This window comes from Hevea brasiliensis, chromosome 16 (genome assembly GCF_030052815.1).
Source record: "Hevea brasiliensis isolate MT/VB/25A 57/8 chromosome 16, ASM3005281v1, whole genome shotgun sequence".
Taxonomy (NCBI): Eukaryota; Viridiplantae; Streptophyta; class Magnoliopsida; order Malpighiales; family Euphorbiaceae; genus Hevea; species Hevea brasiliensis.
This window is the reverse complement of record NC_079508.1, coordinates 39,257,336-39,266,652: the sequence shown is the minus strand read 5'-3', so window position 1 is coordinate 39,266,652 and position 9,317 is coordinate 39,257,336. Positions and strand designations below refer to the sequence as shown.

The 9,317-nt window shown below is 35.6% G+C and overlaps 1 non-coding gene across 1 annotated transcript; it reads left to right on the top strand.

Annotated features, from left to right (window-relative positions):
* The first annotated feature begins 7,768 nt into the window (after positions 1–7,768).
* On the top strand, positions 7,769–7,875 carry LOC131175079 (small nucleolar RNA R71). Its single transcript, XR_009145239.1, has one exon. It is a non-coding gene; the product is annotated as a small nucleolar RNA R71 (small nucleolar RNA).
* Positions 7,876–9,317: the final 1,442 nt, after the last annotated feature.

Genomic DNA, 9,317 nt, shown 5'->3' with positions numbered 1-9,317 from the left:
TTTTATAAGTCTTGGATGAGATGGAAGGAGTTAGAGAGACAATGTCCACATCATGCCATTTCTAAATGGATGATAAATTAGACTTTCTACACAAATGTTACTCCTATGGTCAGAGGAATTATTAATGCTCAAACTAGAGGAGAATTTATCATTAAAAATGAAGATGAAGCTTATGAGCTGCTGGAGAAAATTGCAAACAGCACTCATCTGTGGAGCAGTCTAAGAGGGCCAGCTCCAAGTAAAAAAAGGGAAGTTGCTGGAATGTATGATTTTGATCCTTTTAACATGATCAATGCTAAATTTGATGCATTGCAAATGTCTTGGCAAAGAAAATGGAAGATTTAAGTATGCTGGTTACCTCACCATCATCTTCGGGAAATTCTCAACAAGTGGCTTATGTAAAAAGAAATACTAGTTATGGGGCAGATTTTGGTAAATAAGATGCCTATATGGGGAACTATGGAATCAAACAGATGGGCAATCCCTATTCTCAAATATATAATCCAGCTTGGAGGAATCATGACAATTTTTCATGGGGAACTCAGCAAAACTAAGGGCCAAATCAAAATTTCCAACCACAACAATAAGGAAATCCATATCAATAGAATATGCAAGCATTGCCTGGTTTTCAACAAAAGAATACACATCCTGCACCTCCACCAAGACAGTAAGAGCAAGGTTCTACCACAGAAGACTTGTTACAATAAATTCTTACCAATCAAACTAAGCATGTTGAAGAGATGAGGGAGATGAAAGCAAGGTTAGAGCAGCTACAGACACACAACAGAATGTTGGAAACCAAATTGTACAGCAAGCAAGCTCTTCAGGAACAAAGTCTATAGGAAAGCTTCTAAGGGAACTAGAATCCAAGGGAACATTATCAGGCTATCACATTAAGGAGTGGTAAAATGGTGCATAATGAGGAGCAAAAAAGTTGAGAAGAGAGAAAATGAGAAAGATATTGAAAGAGAGAAAGATATCAAGAGTGATAACAAAGAGGAAGTTGTAGAAGAAAGTGGAAGAATTGAGAGTAAAAAGAGAGAGTGTTCAAGAAAAAGAAAAGAGGAGGTTGAAGAGAAAGAAGATAAGTATATACCTCTAGAGCCTTACAAGCCACAACTTCCCTTTCCACAGAGATTTCAAAAAGCTAAATTGGACAAGCAGTTTAAGAAGTTTTTTGAAGTATTGAAGAAGCTGTATATCAATGTGCCTTTTATTGATGCTCTTTCACAAATGCCCTCTTATGCAAAATTTTTAAATGAAATTCTTTGAAACAAAAGGAGACTTGAAGATAATGAAACTGTAGCCTTCACATAAAAGTGTAGTGCCATACTTTAAAGGAAACTCCCTCCTAAGCTCAAAGATCCAGGAAGTTTTTCAATTTCATGCCATATTGAAGAATCATGTTTTACAAAAGCTTTACGTGATTTAAGGGCTGGTGTTAGCCTTATGCCCCTCTCTATATATGAAAAGCTCAACATGGGAGATCTTAAGCCACCCACATTTCTCTTCAATTAGCAGATAGATCAACTAAGTATCTAGAAGAGATTTTAGAAAATGTGCCTTTGAAGGTTGGAAAGTTTTACATATTAGTTGATTTTATCATCTTGGACATGGAAGATGATGCTAATATTCCAATTATTTTGGGGAGGCCTTTTTTAGCTATAGCAGGTCCATTAATTGATATCAAAGGTGAAAAATGAACTCTTAGAGTTAGAGATGATCATTTAGTTTTCAAGATTAATAATGATATGAAGAAACATCATTCTAATGCTGATTCTTATTTGAGAATTGATATCATTTATGAGCTTGTTGAGGAGCATTTCAGAAAGACATATCCTGAAGATCCACTTGAAAATTGTTTAGTTCATGAAGGAAGCATAGATCATGATAATTCTCATGTGGCTACATTTACTCAACACTTGGAGAGCAGTTCACTAATTATCTCAACAGCAATTTTACAACTTACACAAGAGGAAAAAGTTGAGATCAAACAACCATCATTCATAGAGGAAGATGCACCTAAGGTAATACTTAAACAACTTCCTTCTTAGCTCAAGTATGCATTTCTTGGCCCCAAATGAAACTTATCCAATAATTATCTATTGTGCACCATAAAAGTGTGTAAACTCCAAAGAAATAAAGCAAACGTACAAAATACTAATATTTACATGGTTCACCCTCTTAATATAGGGCTACATCCACGAACATGCCATCTTCCATTATCATCAATAATAAATCAACATTATAAGCTCAAAGCTATACTACCCATAAACTCAATTACACCCAAGAGAACCCACACTATATTACTGCTCATAGTAAATATATTAGTTAGTATCTCTCAGCCTCCTTTAGATAAAACCCAATATATTTACTATTACAACACTTTCCCACAAAAGGTGTCTTCAATTATATGGGCAAGAGTCCTCTCACCAATGGGCAAGAGTCCCTTCCTTTTGAATTCTATGCCCTTTCTCCATCTTAGGCCAAAGCCTTTCTCCACAACAATGGGCAAAAGCCCCTCATCAATGGGCAAAACCAAATCCACAGTAATTGGCAAAGCCCTTCTTTATAATGAGCGACAGCCTCACTCCATGAGCTGAAAGCTAAATAACCCTTTCCACTATTCTCTTATTTATAGTGTTAATTCTCTCAATTCTAATTTGATTAGAATTCTCACTCAATTTAGGAATAGCACTAAAATAAGAGTTCTATTTTATATAAGAAATATTCCTCTATCCTATTTAGGAATATTTTTCCCACTCATATTAGGAAAAGGTCTCTCCAAATCCTATTAGGATTTTGAGTCATAATTCTAATAATCTCTACCTTAACTCAAAATCCATCAACCATTGCATACCTTGAATTCTTGGGTGTCATCAAATCATCAAATCTCCATGCTTGAGCTTGAACCCACAAAGGATGTCTTCTACTATATGGGTAAGAGCCCTCTCATTAATGGATAAGAATCCCTTCCTCTTAAATTCTATGCCCTTTCTTCATCTTAAGCTAAAGCCTTTCTCCGCAACAATGGGCGAAAGCCTCTCATCAATGGGCAAAACTAAATCTGTAACAATTGGTAAGGCCCCTCTCTACAATGCGTGACAGTCTCACTCCATGAGTTGAAAGCAAAATAACACTTTTCACTATTCTCTTATTTATAGTGTTAATTCTCTCAATTCTAATCTGATTAGGAGTCTAACTCAATTTAGGAATAATACTAAAATAAGAGTTCTACTTTATATAAGAAATATTCCTCTATCCTATTTAGGAATATTTTTTCCACTCAAATTAGGAAAAGGTTTCTCCAAATCCCACTAGGATTTTGAGTCATAATTCTAACATTGTTAATGCAAATTTGAGCACTTTAGAGGTCGATAAGTTTTTAAGAGTGTTGAGGCAATATAGAAAAGTTTTGGGATAAATAATAGATAACATTAAGGGAATAAGTCCAAATTTTTGCATGCATAGAATTATCTTGGAGGAAAATTACAAACCATCTATTGAACATTAGAGGAGGGTATAGTATATTTTGTTTCAGATAGTACATGGGTGAGTCCAATGTATGTGGTTCCTAAAAAGGGTGGAATAATATTGGTTAAAAATGAAAATAATAAATTAATTCCCATCAAAACAGTGTTTAGTTGGCGAATGTACATAGATTATAGGAAATTGAATAATGCCACTAAGAAAGATCATTTTTCACTTCCTTTCATTGATCAAATATTAGAAAGACTGGCTAGGCATTCACATTTTTGTTATTTAGATGGATATTCAGGCCCTATCCACCCAAATGATCAAGAGAAAACTACTTTTACTCGCCTATATGGAACCTTTGCCTATACAAGAATGCCATTTGGGTTTTGTAATGCACCAGCCACTTTTCAAAGGTTCATGATGGCAATCTTCTCAGATTTCATTGAAGATATAATGGAGGTTTTTATGGATGACTTTTTTGTTTATGAATCTTCATTTGATACTTGCTTAGCTAATCTTTCTACAGTTTTGCAGCATTGTGCAGACATTGACTTAGTTTTAAATTGGGAAAAGTGTCATTTCATGGTTCAGGAAGGGATAATGTTTGGGCATTTGATGTCTAGCAGGGGAATAGAGGTTGATAAAGCCAAGGTTGAAGTGATAGAAAAGATGCCCCCTCCTACCAATGTCAAGGGAGTCCAAAGCTTTTTAGGACATGTTGGGTTCTACATGCACTTTATTAAAGATTTTTCTAAAATAGCTAAACCTTTGTCTAACTTACTAAGTCATGATACACCATTTGTATTTGACCAAGAGTGTTTGGATGCCTTTTGCAAGTAAAAGGAAGCTGTTATTACTGCACCAATCATGCAACCACCTGATTAGAGTCTTCCTTTTGAAATTATGTGTGATGCTAGCAATTATGCAATTGGAGTGGTTCTTGGCCAAAGAAAAGATAAGAAGGTTTATTGTTTGCTAGTTTTATAACCCCACAAGTACACAGATCGCTAACAAGTAATAGAGTGAAGAGTAAAGTATCGTTCCCATAAGGAATTGTAGGCATACGTACTAAATTACATAACAATTTTAACTGTCTAAACCTTCAAAAGTTATAAAGGAATAAAATTTAAGCTAATGCTGAATAACTATTGAAAATAAAGGAAAATAAATATGAGAACTTAAGGAGAATTCTATTTGGATAAACAATTATGGAATTAAGATTTCACACGTTAACCCTGTTATGATTTTAATCTTGCTTTATCAATGGAATGAGTGTTGTCACATTGACGGAAATTAATCCTAGAATATCTTAGATCCTCTCTCAAGGTATCTAAGGTGTATTTTAATTAATTCGCACCCTACTTTCATGATTATCAATCCTAATCAAAATCTCTTAAGATCTATAATTAATTATGGAATTCTATAAAGGTCATCAGTCTATCTCTAGGTCAGATTTTGTAGGTCCAAAATCCTAATTTTCTGATACTAATCTTCACCTTTCATTCCTTCAATTAATATCTTAGATCATAACTAAGTGGGTACCAATACATAGCATGCATTAAGAATACAAGAGATTGAATCAAAGCTCAAAACTCAATTCCCTTAAATAAATCTAAATGTATATCCATAACATAAGTTAAGAATGCTACTTTCCAAATTCAAGAATTAAGAGAACTACTCACTCATGATGAGTTTAACAAACATAATGTAATGAAAATAAAAGAACATAAAACCAGTCTGAAGAATTAGAACAAAAGAACCGAGAGAAAGATTTTGTAGCTATGGACTTGTGGAACTTTGGCTAAGAGATCTCTTTCTTAGCACTGATACAATCCCTTTTCAAGATGGCTTGGGAACTAGGGTTTTTAGGAAGTCTTCTTTCAAAGAACTTCCCTTTTCTCTTTTCTCTTCTTCCAAAAGGAAATTCTCCCTCTCTCTCTTTATGCTTTCTGCCTGTGGATATTTATATTAGATGTTTTAAGTTTAGGTTTTAGAGTCCCAAGGGCAATAGAAGTTTGAATGGCATGCTAAAATAGGAGGTAGAGTTAAATTAGGAAGCTAACTGACACATAGGACACAACCCATGTGTCATTACATAGCTTGGGGCATGTAAGTCTCTGGAGTGATTTTAGCCTCTCTTCAGATGGAGGACAAAATGTTACACGAGGCACTTGGGTGTACATGGGTCAGGATACATGGCCAGTGTATTGTCTCCATTCCTTTACCACTTCAAGCTTCGATGAGCAGAAGGTTACACTAGTCCTTGGCTGTGATTATATGACTTTTTGGTGGGTGTCGAATCCACCAGAAATTAAATTTAACTGAAATTACCAACTATGAAATATTTTCTATAGCAAATGGTAAGTCCAGGTCGAACTCTAGAAACTGAATTATTAATTTTTATGCACTTATGTGTTGGAAAATGAAAGAAACAAAGATTGGGGTGGGGGGGGGGGATTTATAACACAAAATTTTGAGTTCAAGAGCCGGTGCTTGCACCACAGAAGGTAATAATTTTGTGTGAGATACAGGTAAGTCAATCTTTGATACTTCATACCTTTTTGGAGCAGGAGGTAATGACTGCAATGCCATTACTGCCTCTTGAACCTCTACACTTAATGGTGGATTGGTACTGATTTCTTGAATTCCTTGACTAATCACCACTTCTAACTCATCCTCCATGCTTAACTCAAAGACATCCTGCACAATTGTATCAACAACATCAATAGAGAAAACAAAATGATCATCAGCAGGATACTTCATGGCATCAAAGATATTAAATTTGACAGTCTCTCCATTGAACTCCATAGTTAAGGTGCCATCATCCACATCAATTTTTGTCTTGGCAGTTTTTAGGAAAGGTCTTCCAAACAGAATCAAAGCTGACTTTGATGTGGGAATACTATCCTCCATATCCAGAATGTAAAAATCTGCAGGAAAAATCAATTCTCCAACCTGCACCAAAACATCCTCAACTACTCCCAATGGGTAAGCATTAGAATGATCAGCTAACTGAATAATGACACTGGTTTCTTTCAAAGGACCCAAATTTAAAGTTTGAAAAACTGAATTTGACATAACATTAATAGATGCTCCTAAATCTGCCATTGCACGTTCAAATTTAGAATCACCTATTCTGCAGGGAATAGAAAATGAACCTGGATCCTTACACTTAGGGAGTAATTTTTGCTGAATTAATGCCGACACATTTTCCCCCACACTAATCTTCTCATTATTCCTCAACTTGCGCTTTGTAGTGCATAATTCCTTAAGGAATTTAGCATATTTGGGAACTTGTTTGATCGCATCAAGTAAGGGTATATTCACTTCCACCTTTCTGAAAGTCTCCAAAATTTCTTTCTCTTGTTCTTCTTTTTTATTTTTAGCCAACCTGCATGGGAATGGAGGAAGAACAGCATTATTAACCTTATTCAGTTTAGATTCAGTACTTACCTCAACTTCAGGAACTTTAGACACTTGTTCTCCTTGCTTCTTCTTTGGCTCATGTGGAGCTTGGTTATCAACTTCTTTCCCACTTCGCAATAGTATAGCACTTGCATTTTCTCTGGGGTTCATGATTGTTTGTGATGGGAGCTTTCCAGAACCTTGAGCTTCCAGCTTGCTTACAGATGAAGCTAACTGACCAATCTGCCTCTCTATGTTTTGAATGCTATTTCTGGTCTCCTATTGAAACTGTTGGGTATTGTTAGCCAAGGCTTTAACAATTTCATCAAGTGACATACCTTGATTTGAGGGAGGTGGATGTGGAGGTGGTTGTGGTTGATTCACTTGTGGTCTTTGCTGTTGGTATTGGTTTTGCACTGGTTGATTCTCATAACTCAAATTGGGATGATCTCGCCATCCTGGATTATAAGTATTAGAATAGGGATCATTCTTGCATTGTGGCTATCCATAATGTCCTACTGCATTAGCATGTTGCATTGATTCATCCTCTTGTAACGCAGGACACATATCAGTAGCATGACCCGAACCCGAACAAATTCCACATGCCTTAACAGTTTGCATGTTTCCTACAGCCAATTGCCTTACCAAGGAAGTTAAATCAGAAATTTGTTTCTCAAGGTTAGATGTACTTACCTCATTTACCTTCATAGGTGTGTGGTCCATTCTCATTCCAAACTGTTGAGAATTTGCTACCATGTTAGCAATCAACCTTCTTACCACTTCTGGTGTCTTGTCCACCAAAGCTCCTCCACTAGCAGCATCTATCATACTGCGGTCCATTGGTAAAAGTGCCTCATAGAAATATTGAATTAACAGCTGCTCACTTATTTGATGATGGGGACAGCTTGCGCACAACTTCTTAAATCTCTCCCAGTACTCATACAAGCTCTCTCCATTGTATTGCCGAATGCCACAAATTTCTTTTCTTATATTGGCAGCATGAGAAGCAGGAAAATACTTCTCCAAAAATCTTTGCTTCATCCCATTCCATGAGTTGACAGATCCGGACGAAAGGTAATACAACCAATCCTTGGTTGTGCCTTCTAGTGAGAAGGGAAAAGCTCGAAGTTTGATCTGATCCTCTGAAACTCCTTGAGGTTTCATACTGGAACACACAACATGAAATTCCTTTAGATGCTTATGCGGATCCTCACCTGCAAGACCATGAAACTTGGAAAACAAATGGATTAGTCCAGATTTCAATTCAAAAGCAACATTTAAAGCAGGGTATTGAATACACAAAGGCTGTTGGTTTAGATCAGGAGCAGCCAACTCTTTCAAAGTCCTAGTAGCCATGGTCTCATTTTCAGAATTAAAATCTGAATCTGAATCCGAATTTAACTCCCTTGGAGATTGGACTCCTTCAAATGTACTCGAAATCAACCTACCTTGCTTAGCCAATTTTCTCAACTGTTTAGCTATTTTTTCTACTTCTGGATCAAAGATCTACTCACCAGATTGAGAAGTTCTTGTCATAAAGAAAAATAAATCAAAGTAAAAACAGAAAAATGCCTTAAAACCCTAGAAAACAATGGAATTTAGCCTTAAGAGGGTGGGGCCAAGGAATCCTATGGATTGATTAGTCTTGATCAGAGCGTCGTTCCCTTCAAAATAAGTATGGGCCACCCTCCAAATTCAACCAAAATCCTTAATGAATAGTAACAATGAACAGTAACACCATAATTGTTATTATTATTTTTTTTTTCAAAAACCTGAAAATAGCAACAACTCACAAATAAAATTAATAACAGAATATCTAACACCAAAAACACGAAATCAAATAAACTTCAGTTCCCCGGTAACGGCGCCAAAATTCTTGGCGGGTGTCGAATCCACCAGAAATTAAATTTAACTAAAATTACCAACTATGAAATATTTTCTGTAGCAAATGGTAAGTCCAGGTCGAACCCTAGAAACTGAATTATTAATTTTCGTGCACTTGTGTGTTGGAAAATGAAAGAAACAAAGATTGGGGGGGGGGGGGGGGTTTATAACACAAAATCAGAAGAAATCAGAAATTCAAAAACTAAATATGAAAATCTCAATTTAAACAAACTTCAGCCCAAAGTAATTCTCATTCTAATGCATTAATTTGATCATAGACAAAGAAATGCAATTATCTCTTATTGAATACTTAACGTAGATTTACCAAACAAGCGAGGTAAACCCCTGACTTCCCTATACTCATCAATTTGAGCCCAGCACTCTTATTGACTCTAATTATTAACTAAGTTGGTATTAAGCAATCCTCATCAAATTAATAATTGCTTTAAGAAAAGGAAGTAGTTAAGCTGAACAATAATTTATGAAGTATAAATCATTTAATCCATCCTATTGTTTCCTTAGGTTATTTTCGAAAACTGGGATCATAATCA